The 15940-nt window shown below is 42.0% G+C and overlaps 1 long non-coding RNA gene across 1 annotated transcript; it reads left to right on the top strand.

Annotated features, from left to right (window-relative positions):
* The first annotated feature begins 7681 nt into the window (after positions 1-7681).
* LOC119395872 (uncharacterized) lies at positions 7682-14359 on the top strand. The gene is made up of 4 exons (XR_005184349.1): positions 7682-8070; positions 8134-8196; positions 9657-9750; positions 14228-14359. It is a non-coding gene; the product is annotated as an uncharacterized LOC119395872 (long non-coding RNA).
* The last annotated feature ends 1581 nt before the right edge of the window (positions 14360-15940 follow it).

The following is a 15940-nucleotide window of genomic DNA, read 5'->3' on the forward strand; positions in this document are numbered from 1 at the left end:
AGCGACGACATGACTCGATGAGACCTGTCATTATTAAACTGTTATATTCAAGAAGTATATATGCAATACTGAAAAATAGTTTCAAACTGAAGGCCACTGATCCTTCTGTAGGTGAAAATTTTTCTCAGAGAATTCGCGACGTCCAAAAAAAATTGCGCGCTAGTGCGAAACTGAACCGCGACAAAAAATATAAGGTTTCATTAGCATTAGATTAACTATACATGAATAACGTGCCGTATGTCTGGGATCATGATTTGAATGAAAAGGTTCTGTTGCGAAAAACGAGCTGTCGGATTGCATCTATGGTGCGTCAGAATGTAAGTATTGCTGGCTAGCAGTGCTCTGGGCCAAATGAGGAGCGCATGCACGCACGTGTCCTCGCCGCCGCCGCTAGCAAATCCGGCGACAAACCGCCATCGCGGGCAGCTTCTGCCCCTATAGTAACACAGAGCTCAGCCAAGCGAGGATCTTTGCCAAAACTTGAGCTTCGGTTCCCTATACCAGCAATCCTACTGAACGCAAGTGCAAGAACTTGCGAATCTTAACTTAGAGGCACGATTTATTGTAAATAAGAAGGTTATACTGAGGCTGCACTATTCGAATAAGACCCGCACATTACTGTAACTACTGAAACGTGGTTACGAAATGAAATAGGTGAATATTTAATTTTTCCCCCGAGTTACAGTGACTTTCGTGAGGACCGGACAAATAAGGGTGATGGTGTTGCTATCCTTGTCAAGCCTTGAATACAAGCGATTTCTTGAGCGGGTTGCATTGGTCTCGAGTGTTTGTGTCAAAACAACTTGATGAGATCAATTATTTGTGCTATAGGCGTGCTACAGACCACCAGACGCTGCAGCAAAACGGCAAGTTGGGCCAGTTGGTTGGGATTCGCTTTTTCACTCGTTTACAGCACAACTTATACGTATATGCATCTCAGGAAGCGACCAGGATGTTCAGGGATTTAACTGGTGACTTCGTAGTCTGCCCGCGAAGGGTTACGAGTTGAAAATATTCAAAGTATCCAGGCTGCGCAAGCGACTTACACGTGTCATTGAAGCCGGATGTTGACAAGTATGAGCCCGCTGAGTCTGAACCCTTGGCCGTTGTGCTGTATTCGTAGAACGATGACTCCTCGGACGTCTCTGTGTGAGGAAGCAATAAAGTGTGCTTTTGAGAATTAGTACCACGAGAATAGATGTGCAGAAATTCTACTGAGCGCACGAAACCCTGAAGAGAACATTTGCTGGGGTGTTACATGCAAAAATCATGACATGATTATGAGGCAAGCCGTAGTGGACTCCGAATTAATTTCGACCAGCTGGAGTTCGTTAACGTGCACCTCAATCTAAGTACGCGGATTTTCTCGCACTTCGCTTCCATCGAAATGAAGGCAGCGCGGCCAAGAATGGAACCACCGTGGCGGGGTTTTCCGCAGGGACGGAAGCTCGCGCTTGCCTCGCGCATTCGCACTCCCTTTTTGCATGAAATTCATTTGCAGATCGCGTCTAGCGTAAGGCAGGCGGGTAGCGATGCGCTTGGCCACGCAGAATGCAGCCATCAATGGTGGAGCTATACAGAACGTCACCACTACTAACACATGAAGACAAGGATTCGGAGCGGCAGTACATAGTACATTTCACGCCAATATTCGTCTTGGTTCGCCCTCGCATACACAGCTTAATCACGTGGTCATGGATACTTATACGTCCAGTATGGCACACGGTGGTCAGTCAGATTCATTGATCTCTGGTTTTATTCCGGTTAGCGTGCCGACAGTGAAAATACGGCTTATTGTCCCCCCCCCCCCCAAGCTCATTGTTACACGGCTCATTGCCCCTGCCATTAGTATGACATAGATGTAGGCTGCTTCAGAAGCTACTCAATCTTTCATGTTGCACAAAACGCTACATTATGCCCATTCAGCGCCCGTGTCCATGCCGTCAAGTTTAAGTTTTTTGAAATCAGTATAAGACAGCGTATTAGGTGTAACAATGAAAAAAAGGTTCAAAAATAGTCTCTTTGATTCAATGAAACGCTAGAATGGCACATAGCCAAGCCGAGATGCAGGAAGCTTGAAATACATGTGGTCGCTTGAAATTCGCAGCGATACATAGAGATATAGAGAAGAAAGGGTAATATGCGAACAACTTTTAGTATTACCTCTGAACAAAGAGGCTTAAGCTTTTCTGCAGCCTTTGCAGTTTACAGCAGGCAAATCTACTACTGCAGAAGCACTATATTAAACGCAAAGCATTTCTCAGGAAACCTTTGGCAATTTGAGCGTTTCTATCTATCTATCTATCTATCTATCTATCTATCTATCTATCTATCTATCTATCTATCTATCTATCTATCTATCTATCTATCTATCTATCTATCTATCTATCTATCTATCTATCTATCTATCTATCTATCTATCTATCTATCTATCTATCTATCTATCTATCTATCTATCTATCTATCTATCTATCTATCTATCTATCTATCTATCTATCTATCTATCTATCTATCTATCTATCTATCTATCTATCTATCTATCTATCTATCTATCTATCTATCTATCTATCTATCTAGCCGCCTACGCCTGAGTCTCCTCCTTAACTTGGTGTAGACAAAAATTGGCATAGAAGGGTAACAGGATTTGACGAATATGATTGTAGTGTCATGACATGAATAACGTGAAAATCTTGCTGCGTACGTCATCAAACCATTTCCTCCAGACACATGTGACACATACCCGTTTAACGCGGGCCGCGGTGTATGGGTATGAGCCACAGGTGATTGACAGTTTATATCTACCCAGGAACTGCGAGAAGAGACATTGATAATTTAAATGCGAGAGCGTTAAGAAAAACCGACACCGGCAGTGTTGACCTGACTAATGGAAATAATGAAATTAGAATCCCACGAGGGATCGAACTCAAGATTTTGAGTTGCAATCACGTATTCTACCACAGAGCCACGCCAGGTCTTATGAACTGGTTTGGAAAAACAGCCTATGCAGGCGTTATGCCGGTGCAACGTCAAAGATGGTTGTGGTGCTGGCTATCTAACTTTACAAGAAAGCAATACACAACATATGTACTCCTCAGATACAGGAGTCATATCAGATTAACCTCTGTGGTTCCAGTGTTAGCTCCGCTTTTATAGCAGTCTAATTCGCATTACGTTTGTATTCCTGTGATTCAGCAAGCTATATTGAAGCATTGCTCGACCCAGGAGGAATATATGAACGAAAGCTACGTATAATATTCTCATGCTTGCACCATAAAGTGCACTTAGTTTCGATAATACTGACGTATGTACTCTAACGTAAGGGCTGACGGTACGTCGCACCATAAGTTACCCTTTAAACGCCAGTGTTGTCGACCTGCCTGGTAAGCCCACGATGTCCACACAGCTACTACACTTATAAAAACACGTCGATGCACCTCGTAACACTTGGCTCAAAGCCGTAAAATATGGCATAGAAATACTCGCTGACTGCTTCGCATCAAACCGATTCCCACAACGTATGGAATCTGCCGAATTTAGAAATGATTTCCACCAACCTATTAGCAGGCGCTGTTCCCGTAGTCTTAAAAATTGTTTGAAAGCAATAAATCTTCGGAAGTATCCGCCATTTTTATTGTGAGAAGTCTACGTAGTTGATGCATACATTACACGAATAGAAAATGTTTTCATTTCTGTATTGTTCAAGCAAAATATCTGCACAAAACTTAAATTCATAATCTTCAAAGGCATGCCTTCGCCTGGCTTTCCCCATGCTCCCAATAAGACGCATTAAAATAGCTTAGAAAGTGCTTCTTTACGAACACCCAAAGTGCCGCTTTCTATGTACGACTTCATCGCCGCTTACCACACTGCATAAATAAATTTTGAGCATAAATAGCCTGAACGGTGTTTGCAGCATCGACATTTATTTGCCCCCTTACTGTTATGTTACGGTTGCCTACCACATTGACAAACCAACAAAATCTCAATCAGGCACTTAGCACGAAAAGAAAATATTACCGTGGGCCAATTTATTGAAAGAAATTACCAAGGAAAGCAACGCGGTTTTATCAGAAAGAAGCGTATTAGTCAATAAAAAGGATATTGCTGGTATGGGCTGCGACCCCAGCACCACGGCCTTACCGCTGCTCTCCCTGAACCATCTGAGATAATCACGTGTCTATGAAATTGCAGCGATGGGGCGATTCGGTTGTCGAATAATTGGCCATGCTGCTTCCCTTTTTTAACAGCTACATTCGAGTTGTAATGGATCGTGCAACGTTGAGCGCGACGTGTAACAGGCCTACCGAGTGACTACTTATTCGTGCTACTTGTATTCGTGCTACCTTGCCTCATGTTTGTCGACAAGTTTGCGTTCGAGTCAAAAGACCATATATCAATGTGGGCGTAGAACGTCTAGTAGTGAGAGTTAATGACACGGCGATTAGATTGATAGAAGAGAAAGGTAGGACAAAAACGAACACAAACGCAAAGTAAGGAAGCTTGCACAACTACTAGATTCCTTGACTTCAAAAAAGAAGATACATCTACCTGATTCCATTGCGGCAGCGCCAATAGGTTGACCTCGGACTAGTAAAAGCCTCGTCTTCTTCCTTCTTAATGTCGCCAAGCCGTTTGCATGGCGGATTCGGCCGGTTACGCAACAACAGGGCAGTTGAATAGCACTAAGTATGGACCAGTTATTAATGGTCCATGGTGTAAAGTAGCAAAGTACTTTATAAAATAAGAATGGCAGAGGCAACAAATGCGCTGAACAACATGCAGAAGTTATATTATGAAACCGACTTACTGTGCAGGTTGGAACAAGCTTGCAGAAAACATTTCATAAGTATTCAAATCGGTAGGTAGCTAATATATATTCCACAATTAAATATGAATGTCGCGTAATAAGGTAGTGTATAAAAGAAAGAAGAGTTGTCTATATTTTTCGTTAGACACCAGCTACTTTATGTTCCTGAATACAAATGAGCTGTTTCCCCTGAATTTGAGGAACCATGTGCATTTCACTTGTTTGTAACTTGCACCGAACGAGCATATGAGGTGCTCGGAAGGTGAAATAACACATAATAAATATACGTAACATGAAAAAATGTGCACAAGGGTTACGAAACAGGGTTGCCAATGGTGGCTACTTTTCGCCAAATTGGCGAATTTGAGAGGCCCGTGGCGACCTAAAATTATGAATGGCGACATGGCGAATTTTTGGCGATTTTCGGCTTAGGTCTCCACCGAGTTTTGAATCCTAAGCTCAGTGTCTTCCCAACGAATGAGCGGCAGCATTCTCAGTATTTTTCTTGGTTTTAGACGCACGAGTAGAATGTGCACATTACGCGTCATTCGGAAAGTCCGTCCTGTAACTCGTGTGTACCTCCTCAATTCATCTAGAGAGATAGTAAAACGTTTTTTTGATGTTCTGTGAAAATAAGATCAGTGAGTGGGATCCTTAGTTCGGGATGCCATCTAGATGCAGGAGGTACTGGAACGTCCCCCAGCGACATTTTAGCAAAATGTAAGTCAGCGGACTGCCTTGCAAACCGCGAGGGGGCAGTGATTGACTATAGGTTTATGGCTTTAGGTGCTTTAAGCTTATCTGAAGTTTCGCATCTGAAGGGGCAAGACGACGGGCTTCGCATAACATCGACTCCCACGGTACGTGGGATCTGCCGAATTTTTTATTGAGGCATTTTTCACTGTTCTCGGTGAGCGTGTGCAATAAAAACAATTGCTATATAACATTTTACATTGTTATACGGCAATAACGCGTCGGATTGACGCGTGTAGATATAAGTAACTACCCTTATGAAAATGAAGTTTGCGAGTCTAATGTGCAACTAATGCACACCTAATGTGTCATTAGATTGACATTAGACCTGCAAAGCCTAATGTCCTTTAGCATCACGTGTGCATTAGACACTCAAATGACAATATGCACCAGCATTTCTGATGACAAAAGTAAGCAGATTTTCCATTGCGTATCCTAATGCCAAAGCACATTACAGCTAAGAAATATATATTAAGCGTTTATCACCACTAAAAATTCTATATCCTAATACTAATCGTAACAATTGCGAGGATTTTACGTCCCAAAACCACGATACGATAGTGGCGTAGCCAGGGGGTGGCACATCGGGCCCGTGCCCCAACCACCCTCCCCCTCCCCACCCCTCGAAATTTTTTTTTGTCATGGCATACAGAGCCCAAAATGACATTCGACCACATCTGCCTGCCCGGCCCCCACTTCAGATCAACGAGGTGCACCCCCCCCCCAAAAAAAAAAAAAAACAATTTCTGCCTATGCGACATGGGAGACCTGAGCCCGGGCCGTTAATCTGCCGGACAAACAATAAAGTTCTTTCATCATCATCATCATGCCCCTGCGATACGATTGAGGCACGCCGTAGTGGAAAGCTCCGAAAATTTCGACCACTTGGGATTCCTTAACATGCACCTAAATCTAATTCAATTTCTTACAGATCTCAACATTCACGTTTTGTCTTTGAGAAATCTCAAACGCCAAACAGTTTGTATTGAAATAAATATTTCAATCATGTTTCAGTAGGAGATATAACATTGAGCACTAATAAACATTGAGCACCTTAAGCACTAATAATAATAATAATAATAATAATAATAATAATAATAATAATAATAATAATAATAATAATAATAATAATAATAATAATAATAATAATAATGCTGGGATATTCCGTGCCAAAAGCACGATGTGGGGGCACGCTCTATTGGGGCATTCCGGATTAATTTCGACCACCTTAGGCGGATAAAACTTCAATATATATATATTGAAGTTTTATCCGCCGGATATATTGAAGTGTTTACTAATTAACTAATTTTCAGTGTCGCTCGCGTGCGGTGAAGCGATGCCCCGAACAGTTACACAGAAGTGTCGGTTTTCCATTCGCCCGGAGGATGGGGTGTTGGAATAATAGAACTACAGTGCACTGTAATAGAGCTGCGGACACTGAGGGAAGCACGAGAGATGAATCAGTCGAATCGTTGCAGTCAGAATTTGGAAGTGTATCATCAGCTACACGTTTTCAACAAAAATACGCCTGGGAGCAGTGGCTACCAACGTAGCCTCCCCCACCCCCCACCCCATTCTTCATTCCTCGTCGGCAAGTTCCGGCGAGCGGGGTACAGGGGGTGGGGGGCGCCATGCCTTTCATCCCGCAGCTAACACTTCTGCTTGCTGTTACGCAGAGAAAGTAGAGGAATGGGCACCTGGTCAGATACATCCTTTCTCTTTTATTGTGCAGGAATGCATGCTATTCATACCTATCTACACACGCCTCCAACCCTGAAACGAATCTTGTAGTACGCAAAAGCATTGCCTTTGAGATTTGTACAAGGGTGGCTATACGTGTATTTTGCAGGGACTCAGTGATGACCGTCGCCTCGGGAGTTAGCGAAATTTTCTCTAATATGCCAAGAACAAAAAGTATAGTTTAAAAACTAAATACAATGAGTGATCAAATAGTGCAGACGCACCTAAACTTGTGTGCAAAGCCATAAATACATTTAATTTGCAGTACAAAAACATCCTCTATGATAACACGACACTGCTGCCACCTATGTTTTCTTTTTAGTCGAGCCTGTTAGTCAGCAGTTGCAACAGGCCTCGTTGTACTACAGGTGCTTCCCGCAAGCACATGTGCTGTGCAGTGACATATTACCGTGTTGATAGATATTGTGTGCGTTTATTGTGTGCTTATCGTACTTCACATTCGTCGACTGGATATTTTGCGCGTTTCGGAACGTCCTCCCGCATTGATCAAGTGGGGGATGATGCATCGTCGTTCGTCGCCACTCAGAACAGCCTCATCGGACGCGCTGCTTTGTCTCCGCGCTCAAAAGTGCTTTCTTGCTTCGTTTATCGATTACCCACGTTAATCGCGTGATTCAATATCGAGTGTACCTCCAAAGACAATCCACTTCCCAGTGTTGTGACAAGCGGCGACCGCGGTTGTACAGGAGCGGAAGCGTGAGCCTTTTGACGAGCGACTGTGAAGAATGCAAAGCCAGTGCCAAACTTCGGTAAGTTGAAGAAAGTCGCTGAACAAGTAACTTGGTTATTCATTGCGTGATGCTGTTGTGCAGGAACCGATAGCCCGGGCGGCGTGTTGGCACAGCGAGGATGAGAACGAGAGACCCGATAGACAGGTATGTTTGGTGCTTTGAGCGCACTTGCATTTACATCACCGTAAAAGCCGGTCGCCGATTGCGTTGATTACATGTTTGAAGGATGCGCGTTGCGGCTACGCGATCCTATCCTTCGATCATGCAAGCCTCGTGTCATTGCGCTGTTATTCCTTGGATGTTTACTGTACGAGATCATCGCTTGAGAGTATTTCTACAATCCCTTGTCGCCGTGAAGAAGTGTCTGCCTTTAAACATACGGGTCGTCCCTTAGCGTTTTCACGGTGGTGATATAAGAGGAGTTGACCAAACTCGGTAAATAATGCGCAAAAGTGTCACAACACTGCGCACGTAGATAGAAAAACACACAGCCCTGTCACGCACACGCGATGATGGATATGTTTTTGTGGTTGCGTTCCCGAGTCCTTTTGTCGGAAATCCATGTAATTGCTCCGTGGTTAGGATTTCAACGTAGCTGCATCATAAATGTTTTAAGCGAGCTCACTTGAAGTAAATGTATTTGAGTGAATTACGTTATGTACTGGTACTAAGTGTACACTCCAACAACTGCGTGCTTAATTTGCAGAAGCACATGTTTATATGAAATAATGTTAGTAGAAAAATTTGTCAATTCGATTAAGCTAAGCTAACTCATGCCACTCTTTGGTGCAGTATTTGTGTTTGAGATAAGTGCGTGAACTTCTTTTCTGCCATTATATATTTTTTCTTTGCTGCTTGAAGCACACCACCTTCTCTATCACGAATAATTTAGACTGTGCTCATGTAGTGAGAATGTTGCTTGATTGTGGGTTGGTTTAAGTCGTTGTATTTTCACGCTTTCTTTTTTACATCAGCATGGTACCGATATTGCCCTCTTACTTGTATGAGGACTCATAACCAAGGTGTAGTATTCAGTAATTTAGTATTTATTTAGCTTTGTAAAGTCAAGAATTAAAAGAAAGAGATCTAAATTCTTATATATTCATATGTTTCCAGAAGTTCTCAGAAAGTTGCAGAATGTTATTGGTTTTGTGAAGGGCTTACATAACTAAAAAAAATCAGATAGCTCAAGTGAACAAGACAAGCTAAATGTGAATTCGCTTTAGAGTACCAAAAATGTGTTTCCTAAATTGACACAATACATATGTATGGCTCGTTCCCACCTTGCACCATGTGCTCATGTACCACGCACTCTTTGCAAATGTTTTTGTCATGTGGATCACCCATATGCATGTTCTGGGTCGTGCTTATTACGTACATGTGTGAATGTTGGACATGCAGTGCCACTCTTTCGATAGTTGCAAGAAGTGGCTAGTCCACTAATACCTGTTCTGATTGTGCCCTGATCCCTTCATTCAAGGATCAACTTTTTTAATGTATCGATATACACTTGCCTGAAGACATGTTTGGTACTCACTATCTGTGTGTGGTAGGGTTTGTTTTGTGTGAAAATAATCTTTTGTGGTATCTCATGTATGTATCAGCGATGACAGCTGTTCACGGCACCGACACAGAGGACATATTGCAGTGCAAGATAGGAGCGGTCTTCCTGCAAGCCCAGACAAGCCATATTGAGTGGTAGGAATCTCTTTTCATCACTACAATGGGACAGTTTTGGCACGTAGCACATCTCAAGATATAGCATATACTGGCCCTTAGCTTAGGTGTGGGAAACCTATCTCCTGCACTTTAGTGCAGTGCATATTATTTAGTTTGTATCCGTTGAACATGGAACATGAAATAGTTTGTATTATTTAGTTTGTAATCCTTGAACATGGATTGACGCCAGAGCCAACGTTTTGACACTTGAAGTTGTCTTCATAAAGGGAGCAACTGGTGCTTCTTGACATTGCTGTCTTGACGAAGGCAAGTCTACTTGTTGAAAAGTTGGCTGCAGCGACATAACCTCTTTGAGGACGTTTTGTCTCTTCAAGCGTCCTCCATCTTCCACCGAACATCTGTTTTGTTTGGATTGCCATGAAACTGTGCGGGGAAATCTTACTTATAATGATGTTTTTATGTGTATTGTTGCGATGCTAGCTTTTACATTCAGAAGTTTCGAGGGCCATTGCAAAGTAACATTGAGAAAGAAATGAAATCTGAAGCCACAATAGACAATGCGAGAAGTTTTGTAGCGCTGATATAGGTTTTCATGCTCCCCATTGGTTGCAGGTAGCATCTTGAAAAATCCTAAAATTTTGTCAGTTTTGTGTGTAAATCACAGAAATGAAAAAGGAGACAGTGTCATAATTATGGAACTCTGTTTGCTAACTATAAAAATACAAGTATTGCGTTATTCAAGAAATCAGTGGATTTCTAGTGATTTTTTTTTAAGCCATGTAGTTTGGAGCAGAGTGAGAAAACTTAAAAAAAAATGTTATCAAGGGTTGACATCTGGCCTTCATGGTAAGCATAGAGACCTGTGAAGATGGCACAAGAAGGAGAAACATGCACAGGTGCTAAATTTCAACAATTACTTATTTGCACGTGGATCACACTTATGCATTAACAAAAAGAAAACAAAAACTCAGGCATGGGCAGGTACAGCTGCATCAAAGAAAAATAGATCTTTCTTTGTTAAAGATAGTGATGGCACACCAGCACAATCTCAGCTAACATTATTAATAGTTGCTGATTCAATGATCAATGTAGTAGTTTGTCAATGTGCCTATGCACAATGAAACTCTTATCAAAGTGTAAAGCAACCACATGTGCTCCAATGTGCAGCTGACTAGTCATCGCTGCCTTTGTTTACGTTGTTTCAGCGTTCCCTGAGCTTTTCTTTTTTTTTTTTGAGACACTACCTCATTTGCCCTACATAACGCTTACCACATGATAGGGGTATCTGGTAAACGGCGCCTTCTTTGCAGGGCACGTAATGTGTCCTGTGATTCTTAATGCAGCCAGGCGTCCTTGTGAGCATCTGGGTTGCTGCTTTTGCTTAGCTTAGAGTCATGATTTGAGGCCATGAGCACAATGCTGATGTTTACCCAAGCACCAACCGTTTTTATGTTGTCGGATATCCCGTGCAAATATGGCTTAGTGGCAAAAATTTGTCGTCCATCAAGATTAGTCTTTTTTTTTTTTTCTTGCCTGGTGAATGCAAGGTGGTTTTCTTAATAGGGCTTCTGCAACCGGTACAGAAAGAGGGGCAGGATATCCTGCTGGCATCCGGTGAGTTCTTGAAATGAAGGCTCATCCAAAAGAAATGGGAACAGGATTTTTTAGTGCAATATACAAGCACAGGGGTTTTAAGATATGAGGATGACTACCTCTTTATAGATTACCACAAAGGTTCTGTCGAATCTGAAGCCACTAACATCGTAACACTTGCACGTGATTACTTACACCCAATGGTGCTTACTCTCGAGCATCGGGCGAGTATTGTAGTATCAGGTTCTTGAATGTACGATTTAATATGCATAAAAACTGCATGCGCTAGTCATACGAACTGAGGGGAAACAAGCCATTCTTACCTTTTAGTTCCTCCCACTCAATAATGGTAAAAAGGTGCATTGTCTGACGCTGCCTCGATAACGCCTTAAAAAATCCTGTTCCCATTTCTTGTGGACGAGCCTTAATTATATCCTGCTTGTGGATGCAAGCAGGATATCCTGCTCCCCTTGCTGTACCGGTTGCAGAAGCCCACTCAGAAAACCACCTTACAGTTGCCAGGCCAAAACAACGCCGAATCTTGATCGCCGAACTATGTTTCCGCTATGCCACATCTGCACAGGATATCCGACAGCATAAACACGGTTGGTGCTGAGACAAACATCAGCGTTGTGATCCCGGCTTTAAATAAGCATACTAAACTGTGCAAAAGCATCAACCCAGTTGCTCAAAGGAGGCTTGGCTGGAATACGAATCGCAGGACACCTTACATGCTTTGCAAAGAAGGCATCATTTATCAGATACCCCTATTATGGGGTAAGCATTATCTAGGGAAAATGGGCCATTGTCTCAAAGGAAGGCTCAGGGAACACTGCAACAATGTAAAAAGAGGCAGCAGTTGCTGGTTAGCCACACAGTGATAATACTATACTGTACATTGGATTGATTTTGAATCAGCAATTATTCATTATCTTTGCCAAGATTGTGTTAGTGTGCCGTCACTATATGTAACAAAGAACTATTTTTCCTGGGCGCAGCTGTGCCTGCACATGCCTGAATTTTTCTTTCCTTAAAATTATAAATATGTATGATCTGAGTCCAAATAAATTACTTGAAAGTTAGCACCTTTGTGTGTCCCTCCTCGTCCCGCCTTCACATGTCTCTGCGATAAACATTAACGTTTCAATATTATGTGTAACCACACGTTCTTGCATAGATGACGTCGTCTACAGGCACTGACAAACAGCAAAAGGAGGCAATGAAACATATATTCTACCGCTATGTTATGAAGTGATGCAACATTGAAAATTGACTTTCATGCAAAGCTGTAGGGCGCACTTTCACAGCGTATTCTATTGCTCTATTTTTCTATGTTGTGGGCCTTAATAGTCCCTGTTCTGACCTTACTGCTATGTACAGGTTTATGGTGTTTTTATAGGTTGTGGTGCAACCATGTTTTAAGCAATGTCGTGCAACATGGGAGTACCCATTTCCTTCTAACAAAGCATTGTTGTCAGATGATCGAGAAGCCTGAGAGTTTGATGATCTGAATTGGAGATAGTCTTGATTAGAAAGCATCGGATACTCATATGTTTCATCACATTGTTTGGAACATTGTCACACCTCAATCTATAAAGATACCATGAATCTGTGCATATTGCACAGTTCACGACACAGGTTGAGGCCTACGACAGAAAGAGAAGTGTAATGCACTGTGTAATGGTGCCTTGAATAGCCTTGTTTGACAGGGAACATTAATTGTCGAATGAATTCATACTATTGTAGAAGGGTGCACATTTTAGCAATACTTGTAACTGGGCATTTTGGTACATACTCAGGAGGGAACAGGAGCGCGAGCTAATACACGGACAGCGCTCCTCTCTTCTTTCTGTGTCGGTGTCTTAGCTCGTGATCCTCTTTCCTCCTGGGTGTTCGTTTGATTACTCCATTTAGCTGTTTGCACATGCACTGTAGATGATGTTATCTCTGTGCGAACACTTGGGTTCAGATGATATTTTAAGCGTCTGCGTGATTTCTAAAAAAAGTTGTGAGTTTAGCGCTGCTATGTGCTCTTTCCTTTAGTAGCTGTGATATCCTGTCAAGATGTTCAACAAGTACCGACGCACTCCAATGTGGATTCTGCTGTTTTTCTAAAAGACAAGTGATCAATTTCATAACTATGCAATATTTGCTAGCTAACATTCATAGAACTTTTGTCGCCTCTTTAAGGTACATAATGAATGTACCTTTAGCTATCGAATAATATCGAAAGTCGCCAGGGGTAATAATACAAAAATGCTTTGGCTTGCTTTCTCTAATGCCTTGTTTTCAAAATATTTGTAGAAATGACCCATAACTTGTTACAGCATGCATATCGGTAAAATATATGTAGGTTCTTACAGAACCCACCATTTCATGATTCTTTTCACTAGAATTTAGCATTTCTCTAGCTGTATCACCAAGACTCAGCTCCACATTAAACTTGCCTATTGCTCAGATTCACCTTGCACAAGCTGAGCATGAGCTACAAATTGTTCTGTGATAGTTTTGTTTAAAACAAAGGAGGTGGAATAGGCTCACTGATGCATGCAGCAGTCATGCATGGAGTACCATTTGAGTAGCGAAAGGACATTATGAAATGTTACATCAAAGAAGCTAACAGAGCTAATTGGTCTGTCTATAATAGCTGGCCAATCTACGAAACCACAGCCCTCTGAAGTGATGTATAGTGGTTTGTTTTTTTATGTTTTTGATCAAAGCAGCATGAAGCCAAGGCTATGTAGTTGGACATTGATACAGATGGATTATTCAGTTAAAATGGTAACAATTATACCACTGTTTTGGAAAAAAAGGCATCAATCATAAATTGCAAGATCTGTTCACATGCTGCCCTAAGCTGTATGCTTCAGTGCCAAACTAATATTAACACTTTCACTTGCAGGTTTCAAATACAGCAACTGTACCACCACGACAGTGCAGCACAAGAGACCCTATCGTCAGTGCTGAGCCAGAAATTAAATAGAAAAGCGCTTTCTCCTGAAATCTTTCGTCTGGTTTTATTTCGTTTGTTTGTGATTGTAAAAGAGCGCTTTCATAGGAAATACAAAATTTAACTAACTAGCCCCATTTATTGTCCTATTGAAACTAAATAGCTTGACAATTTAGCGCTCGTTTACAAATGCGTGTATCATAGACATGCAAGATTATTGATTGGCTTCGAAAGACTGTTACGTGTAAAGAACAATGGTGATCTAGTCATTGCTCGAAATGGTCTGCTGGCATTTATGTGACAATCCTCTAAAGCATGCACACTTTCGTATTATTAACCACAAAAATATTTATTGACCTGTGTGCAGCAAACATGCTGTTGCTGGCATAAGGCCTAAGTCTGCAATATGGTGTTTAATGTCAACCTAATGCATATGTTCAGTTGCGTTTCACTAGACAACGGCCATTAGAAACTCACACGTCAGTACTCCATAGACTAACGCTAGACAATCGTCATCAGAAACTCTAACGTCATGACTCTATAGACTAACGGTGGCCAATTACTATTAGACTCGCATTAGGTGTGCATTAGAAAGCGCATTAGACTGGCATTAGACAGTGTAATGATTCTGATGTCTAAAGACATTAGTCTGTTTATTAATACTCATTAAATTTTTTCATAAGGGTATAAGAAAGGGTCGGTAATGTCCGGTATCATATTAGTTCACACTGAAAAGGTGTAAGACTCACTAATGATCGGTTCCTGTAAGAATTCTGTCGTTTTAACTTCAATAAACCTTTTAATCCTTTTAATTCATATAAGGGTACGTAAAGCGGTCTAGAAATAATGCTTTCACGGTTTTCGCCCAAGGTTTATACCACACTTTTAGCTTTGATACGAGAGGGCAAGGATGGAAGGATATCATGAGCGTTTCGTTCATTCACCCTTGCGCCACCACGCACATCTTGCGGCTAGTCGGAGAAGCAGCACCATGCACTCCCATGGTGAAGCGGGCGATACGACTGGCATTGAGAAACGTCAATATAATTTAAGGGTCTTGGATGGTACTGTATTCTACGGGGCTATACGTGAGTGGAAATTTTTATTACTGGGTATGCCGCACGTATCTAGAATGGCTACTTTTTTGGCGAAATTTTGCTCGTCGTTTGGCGACATTTACTCGAAAGTCAGTGGCAACCCTGTTACGAAACAGCTAAATGAGTGTGGCACCATCCTGAATCGCCGGTTTGCGCAGTTGGGGAAAATGACTACTTTTACTCGGTGCTATTGAAGGCGCGCTCACACAATACCTTTCTACGATTTGTTTGTTAATGTCAAACAAATTTTACGCGTCAATTACTCTGCGTCACAAAACCGAACTACATAACTGCAGTGATTAAAATAGATACTCCGACTTAACACAACAACATATAACAAAAAACTACACAGACGTTTCGCCACCTATGCGGGTGGCATCTTCAGTATGAACTGGCACCGAATGAGCGAAGGTAACCCAGTCTATTTCTAGTCCCGTATTTCTCTGTACACATCAGGCAGGAAGCGGCCAACGAGGCTCAAAGAACACAAAGGGGACGTCGCCAAAGCCACCCATGCCACACATTCCAAGAGCGAACTCGTCGAACACTGCTGGACGACGGGGCATGC

The sequence above is a fragment of the Rhipicephalus sanguineus genome, chromosome 6 (assembly GCF_013339695.2).
Source record: "Rhipicephalus sanguineus isolate Rsan-2018 chromosome 6, BIME_Rsan_1.4, whole genome shotgun sequence".
Classification (NCBI taxonomy): Eukaryota; Metazoa; Arthropoda; class Arachnida; order Ixodida; family Ixodidae; genus Rhipicephalus; species Rhipicephalus sanguineus.